General features: G+C 35.5%; 1 pseudogene; it reads right to left on the reverse strand.

The window, feature by feature from the left end:
* LOC103083708 (60S ribosomal protein L9 pseudogene) overlaps positions 1-6,709 on the reverse strand; it is a 22,531-nt pseudogene extending 15,822 nt beyond the window's left edge.
* Positions 6,710-16,226: the final 9,517 nt, after the last annotated feature.

Raw genomic sequence — 16,226 nt, forward strand, 5'->3', positions numbered from 1 at the left:
TCCCTCCCTCCCTCTCTCTCTCCCTCTCTCTCTCTCTCTCTCACACACACACACACACACACACACACACACACACACACACACACACTTTCCTCCCAAGGCTCCTTATTCATCCCCTCATGTTAGTCTCTAAATCATTATTTTTTAAGCAGTTTTGCTTTTTTACATTCTCTCATTTCTAGCAACAATGGATATAAAGAGTTCTTATTTCATAAATGGTTATCTCCCTGGGAAAAAATAAAATTGCAATATAGTCTTTTGTGTATGAATACACGTATGTTTTAAAAAATTATTGCATGTATTCACCAAGCTGTTGATAATAGTTATTTCAGGGAGTTAGGTTGAGAAAGTTAGACTCACAATCTGTATATTCATACACACCTGGCTTGTTCAAATACTTTGCAATAAAAATAAACTATTTTGTATATTTTGTGTAAAATAAATATTTCATTCCAATGTTTTCACTCATCTGTGTTATTCTTACAAGCTCCTATCTTGTCTTCTACCTCTAATCTTACCTCTTTCAATATACTGTTAATAGTGAAACCAGCATGATTATTTTTAAATGCAAAATTTATACTATTGCTCATATTATACTCCTAAATGAATTGGTTTGATCTTAGGATAAAAGTCAGCTTTCTTAACAGAACTTATAGGCTTCTTATGAACTATTGTTACCTTTTTCCTCTTTAACCTCATCTATTGTCATTCTTTTGTCATATTTTTCTCTTTAGGTCTTTTAAAGGTCAATCCTTTCTTCTATGATATTTAATAATTTTTTTCATTGCTAAAATTTCTCTTTCTCTTTTCTTCTAAATCCCCCTATTCCCCACCTAGCTCCTATTCAGTCTTCAGAATTATACTTAAATGTCCTTTCTTTTATTAATTCTCCCCTGAATTCACAAGTCCCAGTAAGTTCTCCTCATATATATTCTTACAGTGCAATGAATCTTTGCTCTTAACACACTTGTAACACAATATTTTTTAAAACTTTTCTATATTCTTCATTAGATACTAAGTTCCCTCAGAAAAGCCATTATATGCACTTTATTCAATGCTACATCCCAAGTGCTTGGCATGTAGGAGGTGTTAAAACAGATGTTTCAATAATAATCATTAAACCATTTGGTAAGTGAACTGAACGTCTATTCACTACTCATGTAATAAATAATGTATCAGACTTGCTCTATCAGCCAAAATGGGATAGCTTGTATCAGACTAACCTTCCCATCAAAAGCAAAGGTAAACTTTGAAAAACACACAAAAAAAATCCTTTTAAAGCACAGAAGAGCAACTAAGATGCTCAGGATTTGAGAGACAAAGGTCTTAGAGAAAAAAAAGAAAAAATGTATTGAAGAGAGCTCTATTTTCACCACTGCTTTTTCCTCAGGGCATTTTTTTTTTCTAATTTGCTTTGCAGGGCATAGAGGGCAAACAGAAAGTTGTGGCTTGGAGGGTGCAGGAGTCTTACTGACTAAGGAAGTCAAATTTGGAGTTTGAGGCTCCAATGAAGCAAGAAGGAAGGCAGGAGCTAAGATCCTCTTGGAGGTAAGGAGACAATAAAGATGAGGGTCCATTATTTTACACGGTCTCCCTCAAGGCATTTGGGGATTCCTCAACTGTACCTGCACTGAGTAAATATTTAAAAGGTAGCTGCTATGAGGATAAAATGAGTTTCTGTAAATATTACAGTGCTAATGAGACAAAAGTAGAAGTTTAAAGTCCAGCAAGGAAGAAGAGTAGACACAGCAGAAGAGAGAATCAGGTAACTGAAAACGTGGTGAGTAGGTGAGTAGAAAAGTATCTAGATTGAAGCAAATACATGAATAAAAATAATGGAAAATACAGAAAAAAAGTGAAAGAGATACATGGGGCATAATAAAAATTCTTTTGAAAATTAAAAATAAGATGAAAATTTAAAAAAAGAAATATATTACTAATTGGAGTAGAAAAATGGTAAGAGAGAATATGAGGCAGAATAAATATTAAAGTAGGTATTGGTCAAAATTGTAAGTATTGGCCAAATTGATAAGTCATATCGTGTCACACATAACAGAAGCTCTTTAAACTCCAAACATGATTAGTTTTGTAATTTTTTTGTAACAAAAAAATTACACTCAGGTACATACATCATGGTAAAACTTCTATAAACCAGTGACAAGGAGAAAAATGAGAGAGGCAAAATCAAGAAGGAAGGGATTATTGTCAAAGGGCTAACAGTGAGATGGACAGCTGGATTTTTAAAGAAAACACTGAAAGCCAAAAGACTATAGAATGACAGCTTTAAAGGACAGAAAGTAAATAACTGTCAACCTAGATCTCTATTCAGTAAAAATATCCTTTTGAAATGAATGAAATAAAAAGTTTTAAAATAAAAACTTTTTCCATTAAAAAAGCAGAAATTTGTATAGATGAAAATCATGAGAGGAAAAAACCTCAAAACAATTCTTTAGGGAGAAGAAATACAATTCTAGATAAAGGTATTATAACATACAAATAAACAAAGGCTACCCAAAAGGATACATTTCGATATAAATCTAAATAAATATTGACTGTTTAAAGCAGTAATAATGATTTCAAATATATGTGGGAATGAAATGCATGAAAACAACAAAACCAAAGCAGAAAGGTATGAAGGAAAAGAAATTGCTAGAGATATTTATAACTATCATAGAAGAGGTAAAAGTATTTAAAATGTACTCTTATAAGTATGGATGTTATAATCGCTACATTTAGTAATTCATTTCTGATAAATAATACACAGTGAAATTGACACTGTTGGAGATCTGAGCCTAGATCATAATAGTTGATACAGTTTTTGCTGGTTTCTCTCTCTCTCATTTCTATCTCTATCCTCTCTATCTCTATTTCTCTAGGTGCTTTCCCCAGGAATCCATGCATCATGCTGTGGGGAAGCCACATAGCCACATACCAATTCCCAATATATGTGTTTCTGTCATATTTCCAGTTGGCATTCTAGCCGATGGGATCCTGGCATCAGTCACCAAACATATACATCAGTGAAACTTCAGATGATTCCAGTCATCAGCATTCAAGTTGGCCCAGGTAATGTCGAGTGGAGCAAAGACAATTTATCCCACCTAGCCTTACCTAAATGGCTAATTTCTAAGGAAAATTAATGTTGTTTTTGTTTTAAGGCAATAGATGTAGATAACAGAATACCAAGTGTTGGGAAGAATATGAAAGAGCTGGAACTCTCATACACTTTTAGTGAAAATATAAATTGGTACATTCACTATGAAAACTATTTGTAATATATGCCAAAGAGTAACATAAAAAATATCCATGACCCAGTATTTCAATTTTAGCTGAATATCCAAATGAAATATATATGTATAGATATAACATACATCATGCATATATACACTGAAAGACATATTCATAGCAAAATTTTCATAATATCTAGAAACTGGCAATAATCTAAAAGTTAGAATGAATAAATAAATTGGGGTTTATTCATACAACATAATACACTGTAATTTACATAATACAATGCAATGTTACTATACCATAATATAAAGAACTAATGATACATTCATCAACACGATTATCTTTATAATCATAAAAATGGAAGCTTGACATAAAGAAGTATATATGGCATGATTTAAATGTGGAAGAAAAGTGTCTGGTTAGAATCCAGTTAAAAAAAAGAAAACAGAAACCATTGTAGTTATTTCATACGAAGAGCATTTAATATAGGGAATTAGATACAAAAGTAATGTAAAGGCTTAGAAAGAAATAAAAAGAAACTAGGATACTCAGAGAACAGCAAATGAAGGAAGGTGACATAAACTACTTAGACTAGAAAAATAAAAAGAAAATTAATGTAACTGAGAGTCCAGGACTGCTATGCTTCTGTGCCTGCCTAAGGAACAACCACCATGGCTGCTACAATGGAAGCCGAAGTGCTAAACAACCACTGGCACTACAGAAGCCTGCAGAAGTGCATCCATGTTGCTCCTCCGGACAGAACCAGAACCTCGAATACCCTGCCACTGAGACTGAGAGAGCGCTCACTGCTGCTGTGTGCTCAGTGACTATCTGTGTCAAGCTGCTGAGGTTGCTGGAGTGACCAAGGTCATGATTTCTCATACTACTGCTGCCCAAGCAGATAGCCAGGTACCTGTACTTGCCTGTCTCAGTTACTGTTTCCTGAGACTCTACCAGGAGCAAATAAAAAGTGGTTCTCCCTTTCTTCCCTGTTTAAAAACATGTCTGATCTTCCCGTTTGAAGAATTTAACCAGAAACCTACTACTGTCAGCGAGGCCTGTTTAATCTTGCTTCTAGTTCCCTGCAGTATACATACCAGAGAGGATACAGTGCAGAATAACCCTCATAGTCCATCCTGCTACACCCATTTAACCAGGGAATTTAATATAGCATTAAAGTATTGAAAAAGCCAGGAAACAAGTAAAATGTGTAAAAAAAAAGATTACTCAGACATTAACATTAATAACTCAGGAAACTACTTACTACCCCTAGGTCAGGAGAAGCAAAAGGGAAAATCGTGTTACCCAGTGCCCACAAGCACCATGCTCTTGAGACTGTTGGAGCTGGCAGACTGCATGTGGGGATTAAGGAAAGGGAGGATTCTGCCTCACCCAACCAAGAGGATAGAGGTGCTGAAATATGCAACGTTAGAGAAATATAATCAAGTCTTCTTTGCAAAAAGGTAAAAGTCTATGTACCAATCCCACTGGTGCTGCAGTGGACCAGGAATCCACAAACATAGCAGAGGGGAGCATGAACAGGCAGAAAAGTTGAAGAAGGCCAACTGACAAATAACCGACACAAGGAAAATGTTTTGTTATTAAAAATATAAAAAATATTAAGCAATGAACATAAATTAGATTTCTAGCAAGTCAATATTTTTGTGTTAATTTGAAATCTACAGTTATTAAAGTTTTCAGGAATATTAACAAGCATTTAAAATTATTCCAATGGCAATGTACATTTATGTACACAATAATACCAAATTCTATGCAGGTTGATGAGACTAGTGTTTGCCCTAGAAATTATAAACAGAACTAATGTGGAAATTTAAATATAAACATTGCAGGTCAAGAGGTAATATGAGACACTAAATGCTTTCACTAGTTAATCTCCATGAGAGAGTAAATATCTTCAGATAATGATTTCAATCATGCTCCTGAACAAGCAGCTCTGTGATTTAAATATCTAAACTCAGCAGTTTTCCTGTTCATTTGCATTATCCAAAAAGACTTCTTCCTGCTCATAAAAGACACTTTGAAAGTAGGTCTTACTGACCTTGAATGTTTTCTAAAACTCGTATTCTATGATATTGGACTCTATCTCCATCATAAGAGGTGATGAACCATGTCACCTGTATGTTCTCCACAAGCATTCATTGAAAACCTACTACCTTACTATGCTCCATGTATTGAGGGAGGAAAAAAGGAAAAAGTGAAATTGATAAATCTTTCTGTCCAATAGGTATTTCAGTTCAGTAGATAACTGACTACTATATTTGAAAAACTCAAAGGAAACAGAACTGTAACGTTTGTTTGTTTGTTTAAAGAAGCTGGACTTTTTGGGGGGTAGGAGTTTATTAATTTATTTTATTTATTTTTGCTGGGTTGGGTCTTCGTTTCTGTGCGAGGGCTTTCTCTAGTTGTGGCAAGCGGGGGCCACTCTTCATCACGGTGCGCTGGCCTCTCACTATCATGGCCTCTCTTGCTGCGGAGCACAGGCTCCAAACGCGCAGGCTCAGTAGTTGTGGCTCAGGGGCCTAGTTGCTCCATGGCATGCGAGATCCTCCCAGACCAGGGCTCGAACCCTAATGCTAAATGAGCCTGGGGAGACATATCACACCCAGTCATTCACGGCTAAGGGAGCAATATCAAAGAGTTTGGTCTTTATCTTAAGAAAGATAGGATGATATTAAAAAATATTTAATGACGTAGTGTCAAGATCAAATAAGTGTGCTTTGAAGGATCACTTTAGCTGCTATGCAGAGAATGGATTCAATGATGTTACTGCAGTGGTTAAGCAGAGAGACACTGGTGGAACTGACATGGACAAAGTGTTACGGGAAAGGAGAGTGGTAGGCAGATTTGAGAGACATTTAGTGAGTAAAACCAATATAAAGTGTTTATGGATTGGATGTGGAGAGCGGTGAAAAGGAGAGAAGGCACTGACTATAATGCCAAGGAATAAGACTGGCAAGAATGAATGAACACCAATACCAAACACTAGAGCAAAACACCTCATATCCTTTTATATTTGACTTTCATCCTCACTGCAACACCAGAAGGGGTTTCTCAAAGGCCTTTAATCAAATTCTGTCTCCAAAACCAACAGTTATTTCTTGGTTTTCTTTCTTGGTGTTCTCTGAGCTATTAATAGGTTCTCTTGGTTTCTCATACTTCTTTGGTCTGATTGTTCCCAATATTGAGTTTTCTTGGAGGATTTACTCTTAGCCAAATCTTTGGCCATGTTTCCTGTTTTCATATGGTAAAATTAACCCCCCCACACCCCAAGTACTGTAGTCAAAACCTTCGACTTGTTTTAACTCCTTTCTCTCCTGTCAAATTGGTTGACAAGTCCTATTGAGTTTTACATCTAAAGTATCTCTCTCATTTTCTCATACTCTTCATTACATACCTCCATGTCTATAGCACTTTTCTCCTCACAGTTCCCACCAACTCGAAATCTAACCCTCTCCATTTCAGTTTATACATGGTTGACATATTAACTGTAGATATCTTCTTAATTTTCTGTTCAACAAGATTTAGTTTCTCTGAGAACAAATTCTCTACACCATCACCTACTATACAATGTTCTTTTTTCATCTGATACTAACTTACATTCCAATCTCAATGGAAACTGCCCACTATACTAGCCATTCTAAGATTTACCAGTCCACATAAGACAGTATTATTTATGTTTTAAAAAGTACATACACATATACCCACGAAAATACTAGTTCCATCCATGAACTGAAATCTATGACTTAGGAAGAGAGGTGAAAGGGAGACACATTTTGTTGTTGAATCATTCAAATTTTGTACTGTGTAGTATGTAATACGTCTTAAAAATATTCAAGTCATCTTTTCAGAATATAAAAATGCAATGGTGTCATTTTATTTCAATAGGCATAATATTTAAAGGACAAATTTAACCTTCAACAATTTTCAGGCAGTGAAATTATACCTGCCTTTGCAAATAAAATCAAGTTACCTTAAACCCAAAGAATTTTGTGCTAAGCAGTCTTGGGAACCACAGAGAAAATATGTGATCTCAGCATTTCTTGTAAATATTCCACCTTAGAAAACCTAAGCCAATATCATCCATTTAGTTTACTCCTAAATTTTAAACTGGACCCAAGATTTATATTTATATGTAATTAGTGTATACTTACATAAAAAGTGAGCAGTAGAGTGAGATAACATGCCGACCTATTTCCTTTTTGATCTTTCAACATTTCTTCTGTTTTATTTTTTTAGATAACATTTCAGTTTTCCTCTGGAAAATCAACTGTTTTCTTTTTCAGTCTGTGTAGTCTGAGATGAGTTGATCCTAGCTGTCTCGGGTGTATGAGTTTACCCAACAGGGAAACCAAGAATCAGTCAGTGAACTTGGCTGTGATCAATTCACAGATGGGCAAAATGTGCCAACAAATCCGTTCCTGGGCTTTTGCTGCAATGTTTAAGCAGCACTCCTTCTGTGTTATTAAGAAAGTAGAATTAAGCTTAGAATTTCCCATTTCTTAACTGGGTTGTTTGGGGTTTTTTCTGAGATTCAGTTGTATGAGCTGCTTATATATTTTGGATATTAGCCCCTTGTTGCTCATATCATTTGCAGATATTTTCTCCCATTCTGTAAGTTATACTTTAGTTTTTGTCTGTTTGTTTTGCGGTACGCGGGCCTCTCACTGTTGTGACCTCTCCCGTTGCGGAGCACAGGCTCCGGACGCGCAGGCTCAGCGGCCATGGCTCACGGGCCCAGCCGCTCTGCGGCACGTGGGATCTTCCCGGACCAGGGCACGAACCCGTGTCCCCTGCATCGGCAGGAGGACTCTCAACCACTGCGCCACCAGGGAAGCCCTGTATTTTAGTTTTGTTGATGGCTTCCTTTGCTGTGCAAAAGCTTTGAGGTTTAATTAGGTCCCATTTGCTTATTTTTGTTTTTATTTTTTGACTTAGGAGACATATCTAAAAAAATCTTTCTACAATTTATGTCAAAGAGTGCTCTGCCAATGTTCTCTTCTAGGAGTTTTATGGTTTCAGGTTTCACATTTAGGTCTTTAAACCGTTTTGAGACATTGCTTTTTGTTTTGGTATATGGTGTGAGGAAATGTTCTAATTCTTTTTCATGTAGCTGTCCAGTTTTCCCAGCACCACTTACGAAAGAAACTGTCTTTTATCCATTATATATTCTTGCCTCCTTTGTTGTAGATTAATTCACTGTAGGTGCATGGACTCTCAGCATGTATGTAGGGTGCACTGTGGTGTCGTGACCACAGTCAGAGATCCAGGCAGTTTCTGAGGCGCTGCCTGATTATATACCAACAATGGCCACTGCCATCCTACTCAGGCTCCACCTCGGGACCAGGTTGCCTCTGCATCCCATGGTTGAGTCTTTTTCCTGGTCATGGCTGCCCCAGATCCAGTACCACACTGTGATATGGAGTGTGGGGGGCCAGAATGTTTGCTTGGCTCAGTCTGGGGTGTGCAGCAAGGTGGTCTCGGGACACGCAGCAGCCACTAGAGCAGATCTCTCCTCCTCCTTGCCTCTGGGACTAGCCTGCACAGGCATGAGCATGTGCTCCTCCCAAGCAGAGTCCTGGCTTTCCACAGCCCTTCCATTTGTCCCAGCAGTCCTCCAACCAGCCGAGGCAGCTTCTCTTCTGTGTAGGACCCCAGGACTGAGGTGTCCAACTTGTGGCTCGAAATGCTCATTCCCCAGTGCCAATCTCCACCCGCGTAATCATCGTTTTCCTCTGAGTCCCCTCCCAGAGGTCCAGGTCCTGATCAGGCACAGGCACACTTTTCTTCCCTTCCTGTCTGACTATGTGTATATCTTCCATACAGCCTTGGTTGTATAGGAGTCCTTCTGCTGGTTTCCAGTTAGTTTCCAGTGAGAATTGCTCCACATGTAGATGTATTTTTGACATGTTCATGGTGGAAGGTGAGCTCCACATCCTCTTAGTCCACCATCTTTATCCTGCCTCCTATAGTGCACTATTTTTCATTACATTTCTCACAATTGTAACAAAATATTTCACTATTATTTATTGAAAAAATTATTATTTACAATTATTAACTCTACATTTGTTACTCTTACTAGGTTATAAACTCAAACAACAGCAGGGATCATATCTGCATTGTTTACTCCTCTCCCCAGTCCTAGCAGACAGACAAAATGAATAGAGTCAATTTCCAATAAACATTAAAATGCTTGAAAAATTGTATTTCAAATTCTGTTGTACTAAACACTTCAAGGAATGTTGATGGTAAACTGCCTCTTATTTTGTTGTTGTTGTTATAAATTAGCTCAATATAGAGACCAGCACCTAAAACAGAATGTCAAGCCTTGATTACATTTTCTGACCAAGCCAACTTGTTTGAGTCTCATTTTTGGTAAGAACAATCTCAAGATTAAAAGTCACAAACGAGCTTTTAAAACTATTCTGAAAGTATATTGTCCAGAGAGAGGTCACATTTTAAAAAGAAATATTATATATGCTTCTATAACATGTTTTGAAATGTTAGTTTGAAGAATGTGCAATTTCTGGTATTGTTTTCTATAAACGTTTAGATACTTTGCCCCTTCAAAATATATCCATAAGATTACATTTATCCCTTAATGCTTGTCTAAATGCCATTTATATGAATAACTTTACCTTTTGGTTTTCAAATACCAAGTTTTTTTCAATTATGTCCATATAGGATTTGATTTTTTTAACTGTGAATTTTAGCAATGGAAATAAGTGCCACGTTTCATGTGATAGCATTTTCATCATTATTTCAGATAAATTGTGCCTGAACTTATATCTATTGTGGGAGGTAGGGAAGGAGAGCAGATGAATATTAAACATATTCAACATAGATACTTCAGAAAGATTTCTATGCAATTTGTTTGCATACTTTTAAAATTTTCAATATACAATCTTACATTCTCTATGGCTGACCTTTTGTTTCTTAAGTGAATTTTAATAAAAGAACTACTTCTATCTCATTATTCTTTATGCTATCCACCACCTGCTAGGACGAAGCTACAGAGCAAAAGCTTATTACCATTAAAATATGTCAGAATTAGTAAGTACCACTAGAATTTTACAACTTTTATAACATACAGCCATTTATTTAAAGTTGCAAGCAGATTTTCTTTCCTTATTCACATTTGGCACCCTTGTAAAAAAACACTGTCCATAGAAGTAGATTATTTCTGGACTCTCAATTCTCTTCCATTGGTCTATTTGTCTATAAAGACCAATATAGAGACATATGCCCATGTCACACTGTTTTGGTTACTGTAGCTTCGTAGCTAATTTTAAAATTGGGAAGTGTGAGTCCTCCAACTTTGTTCCTTGTAAATATTTTGGTTATTTGGGCTTATTAAGTTCCATATGAATTTGAGAATCAGCTTTTCCACTTAAATAAAAAAAAAAGCTTATCCCTAAGCTTAAACATTTTCAGTGTTTCATAATTGAGTGTGCTGTTAACTGTAGGTTTTCCATAAATGCTCTTTATCCTGTTGAGGAAATTTTCTTCTATTCCTAGTTTATTGAGTGTTTTTACATGAAAGGGTATTGGACTATCTTAAGTGCCTTTTTTTCAATCAATTGAGTTGTTTTTTTTCCTTCTTACTAGTAATGTGGTGTATTACATTGACTGATTTTCTTATGCTGAATCACTCTTTAAATCCTGGGATAAAGCCCACTTGGTTAGATTATATAATCCTTTTAATATGCTGTTGGGTTTGGTTTGCCAGTATTTTGTACATGTATTTATAAGGGAAATTAGTCTGTAATTTTCTTTCTGATTATGTCTTTAACTGGCTTGATATCACAGTAATGCTGGCCTCATGGAATATATTAGGAAGCGTTACCTTCTTTTCTATTAAACATTTTGTAGAATTCACCAGTGAAACCATCTGGTCCTGGACTTTTCTTTGTTTAGAGGCTTTTGATAACTAAACCAATCTCTTTGTTATAGCTCTGCTGAGAGTTTTCTTTCTTCTTAAATCAGTTTAGATTTAATCTGTCAGTTTAATTTGTTTTTAAGAATTTGTCCATTTCATCTACGTTCCCTAATTTGTTGACATACGGTGTTCAGAAAATTCTCTTATCATCCTTTTTACTTTTGGAAGGTTAGTAGTAATGTCCCCACTTGCCTTTCTTATATTAGTTATTTGTGTCTCACAAGAGCTTCTGAAGTAACATTTAATGAAGTCTCAATTTTACGTCGTCCTATCCAGTAAATATTAATGCAATTAAGAACATGTATTTTATTGTTCAGTGATGTAAAAATATATGACATTTTTACCTCACTATTCCTAAGGAAATCATCAGAAATTCATATATTTAGTGAAAAAGATGTTTGTTTTAGAATCTTTACAATAGTAAACACAATCTAAATTACCAGCATTAGGAATTAAATAATACTAACTATGGTATCGCTTTGCCATGAAATATTATACAGATAACAAAAATGTAACATTACATTTAATGTATTTATTGAAATGGAAAACCTCAAAATATAAAAAAAAATTTAAAGGGATGTAAAATGTTGAAATGTTGTGTAAAGTACAAAGGTTTTGTACTTAGTACTTTGTACTAAGTTTTGAAAGATGCCACAGGACATAGTTTTTGCTCTGATTTTCCCTGGTCTTACTGTCAGAGAGGATTCTGGACTATGGATAAGCTAAATATCTGACTTCAAATTCTCTACCTTAGGGAAAAGAATTGAGTCAAATGAAAAATACTTAATTTGCATAGGCCTGAACATGAGTCATGGTTCTATGAGTTGGATAAACTATTTTAGCTTATGTTTGCCTAATTTGTGTATCAGGCTATCAGGAGCACAGCATTTTCACACATTTTCAAAATTATGTTTTCCTGTAAACTTGACCAGCCTCATTCACTCCTTCAGAATAGTCTAAATTGAAATTGTGGATAGTGCTTTAGTAGTAAGAGTGTGACTTTGGTTTTTGCTGATTTTTAAAATTTTAAATACTTAATTGTTAGGATTTTTAAATTTTACTATTCCTTGAGGCCTAATAGAGTTTAGCACAACTACAATAAACAGAAACATAAAATTATCTAATTATGTTACATGTTTAGAAAAATGCAAAAATACGTTCTTCTGCTTAGACTGCATCAATGCCAGTGAAGCTTGCAATGATCAATCAGTGCCACTCCTGACTTGGGCCACAAGGCTCTGGGGTTATATCCTCCACCTTGAAGAGAGAGCTAAGAATGCTATATTATCTCACCATTCCGCTCACTACGCCAAAGCTGCTCACCCCCTTTCTTCCCAGCCTCCCTTCCTACATAAGCAGATCTAAAACTATTTGAGGGATGCTATTCCCACATTCATAAAACCTAGAGGATTTCCTTGCAGGAATAATTTGGACTTATTCTGCTACCAAATTTGTTATAATTTTTAAAATCTGTGAGCCCCAAGAAAATACTATTAAAGATATTTAAAATATTACTACTATTACTACTGCTGCTGCCACTGTTAATAAAAAAGCAAACATCTGAAATGATAAACAAGAGACAAAAGAATTCTTAGTTTCTATGATAGATACTGTCATTACCAAGCAACCATCTGGTCTACTAGCTTTCAGTTCTGGACCACAGAGGGCAGAAAATGAGCTATGTACAGCATTTTCCTTTAACAAACAGCAGCACTGTTATCTATCACACCTACAAAGCTCTTAAGTGGCTCCTATGAGCTCTTTAAACTGATGGAAGTCTTGCCTTCCAGTTGAAGACATACTGCCTTAACACAAAGGCATGTCTGCTTAATATAGCTGAGCCAAGGGCCAAGGAGGAATGGCTTTAACTTTATTAACTTTCCCAGGAAAATGCAGGTCTAGAATTTTATGGCATACAGATGAGTCCAGGAATGGGAAGGGATTCCTGAAGAAAGGCCACAGAGATGACGGTGAAAACTGGTGCTGTTAACAGCGGACGTGTTCTAAATTTTTCTGTTTTTCCTTGGTGTAACTACATTTAACATTCAAAGAATGAGCTCTCTAAGCCAGGGCTATGGAAGTTCTAATATATTCTAAGGTGGGGGTATAAGTATTTGCGTAATTCAATATTTTTTCCTCATTTGTTTGCTCTACTCATCCCCACAGAAATTTTGCAAGGTTTACATGAGAAACCCCAATGTGAAGTATCTGTTTTATGAAGACCAAAACATTATCAAAATGGTATTTCTGGCTGGTCAGGTCACCACACAGGTGACTGATTGGCAACCATGGCCTTTCTAATTGCTCTGCAATAGCTGAGCGGTTGTTTAACAAACTGCTTCATAAATGGTTTCAAGTATCCAAACTGAATAGTATCAGTTTAGTAAATTCACACCAATGTGGACAAAGAATCAAGCCTAGGTGGTCGACCTAAATGAGCTTGTATGATTTAAAGGAAAAGGAAGCACTAATTTTGGGGACTTATTATATGTTTGTCATTATGCCGAGCAATTCATTTTGTAATTTATTTCTCACTCAAAGCCTGAAAAGTAATTTTTTTAAATCCCCATTCTACTCTTGAAAAATTTACACTCACAAGAGTTAAGAACTATGTCTGAGGTTACATGTTTTTTTATGTGGGAGAACCCAGATTCAAACTGATCTGTTCCTTCCAAACCTAGTGTTCCTTATCTCACACTGTTTCTCACTAGCACTAATGTTCATGGCCAACTCAAAAGGGCATTATTATAATGAAGATGATGGATCTAAAGCCAAGTTTGAGATGGTACCCCTCACTATAATTCCCATTATGAACAAAAGAGCAAAAGAGCTGACTTTTTAAAATACCATGAGCTACACATTTGACATGCATTATCTCATTCCTCTAACAATCCTATGTGAGTCACTACTATTAAGTCCATTTTACAGATGAGAAACTGATATATAAAAAGATGAAGAAACTTACTGAAGGTCTTTTAGCCAGTACATGGTAACAACCCAAAGCCAGACTGCTAACCATGCTGATGGAAGGTGGGTTGTATGTTTGTCTCCTTTTTAATAATTCTTTCATAGTAAGTCTTTCATTAAATACTGTTTCTTGTCATTACTTTCACTGCCTCTTGTCATGCTCTATTATTGTAGTTCCTTGACAAAAAAGACAGCGATATCTTCTTAAAATGCCTAGATGATTACCCACAAACAAGAAATTTGATATTGACCTTTATCTCTCCCAATTAAGACTATGCCAGCATGAGAATTGGGCAACATAACTTTGCCCAATATCTCAGTTTCTATACATTATACATCCATATCTTTAAGCATTTTTTTGATATAATTATGTTGACAAGTAGAAACTTTAAAGAAAAAAAGCATTTTAATAAATGTTGGAAACAAAACATTCATTCACTCTGGGCTTAGTCAGAAGCCAAAGTATGCTTTAAGTATTCCATCAAAGGTTGAACCCATGTACATTTACAGAAGGATAATAATTAAAGTATCCTGTTAGTTAAAACTAAGATATGTTATTTGATATAATCTATCTGCTTATGTTACACTTTATTTTGTGCATGCTCTTTAAAATCTATCTTTTACAGTGACCACAACTTTTTACTATGATATGCTCAATTTGTTTAAAAATTCTCAGATTTAATGCATTTGGTGCTACTTTATCACTAGAACTGTATAATGGAGAAGTAAAGTAATAGAATATGATTTAAAATAAGAAAGCACTTGCAGAAATCAGGCAATAATGATGTTAGGAGGATATTCAGAAATTTAAAAAAATACAAAATACAAGGGAAAAGTAAACACAAATTACATTAATACAAATCTGCTCTACTGTAATTTATCAATGAGTCAGAATTAACCTCATCAGTCTTTCTTTGAAACTATGCACCATCCAAGTATGTGTTCGCTGTATTTTTTTCTTGCAAACATATTTGTGTATGGTCTTTACTACCCAAATAAAAACTATTTTCTTATTTATAAACAAAATCTGTGTGAAAATTGGAGCTTGCCTAAACCCACTGTAAAAGATAATTTTAGAAATAGCAGCTCACTTTAGATCACCATTAGGAACGGGATAACTTTGTATGGGATGGGGGAGTGGAACGGTAAGCACTTCTGAGAGGATCTCAGGAAAAAACCTTGCTTAACTTGCAAACAGGACTTCTGGGCTAAAAGACACTGATAGCGTTAAAAAAAATCAGTTGAGAACCCATTATAACTTTCAATATGCTTATTTGATAAAAATTTGTCAGCACAATGTAATGCTTTATAGTTGGAAGAAAACAGACATTATAGTCAAAAAGACCACTTGTACAGATAAGGACATATCTGTTCTAGGAAGAGCAACAGGTGCAGAACTTTGTGCAGATAGAGTGTGTCTGCTGCACAAGGTTCAAAGCAAGGTGCCATAGCTTATTTGACTGTAAAAGTAGCTTTATTAACTTTTATGACATCTCCGTTATACTGTGAGTGACCTGAAGGGAAAGACTGTCTTACTCATAGCTGCAAACCTAGAATAGCCTGTGGTCCATCATAGGAACCCAGTTAACATGTACAGAAAGGAAAGAATTAAGCAGGCTCCTCCTCTTGCTAAGAAACATAGACTATTCTGCAAACAATTTATAACAAGGTTTTTTTGACAAGTGAATATATTGATCCAAGTCTGGAGAGGGCCTGATAGAAGGAAGAAAGGAACAAGAGTTTAAAACCGTTGTAGTATTTTTTAAAAAATGAATGCAAGGCAACGGAAACAGGGCATAAATTTAAAAAGAAATTGGGGGAAACACCACAAATGTTACAAAGGTAAATTCTGTGACTGCACATGACTTTTAAGAGAATGAGGGAAAACATAAGAATGAGAATGACTCCCCAATACTGCCATAGAAAATCTTTTTCCTAAGCTCTAAATTTATATTTCCAACTACCCACTGTTTGAAGACTCCCAGATAATTCTGTCTCAGAATTCCCAAATTAATTTATTTTTAGACTCTTTCTCCATGTTCCCACCCACATAAATAGTCAACCTGTTTTG

Source organism: Lipotes vexillifer, unplaced genomic scaffold (genome assembly GCF_000442215.2).
Source record: "Lipotes vexillifer unplaced genomic scaffold, Lipotes_vexillifer_v1.1 scaffold80, whole genome shotgun sequence".
In the NCBI taxonomy this organism is placed as follows: Eukaryota; Metazoa; Chordata; class Mammalia; order Artiodactyla; family Lipotidae; genus Lipotes; species Lipotes vexillifer.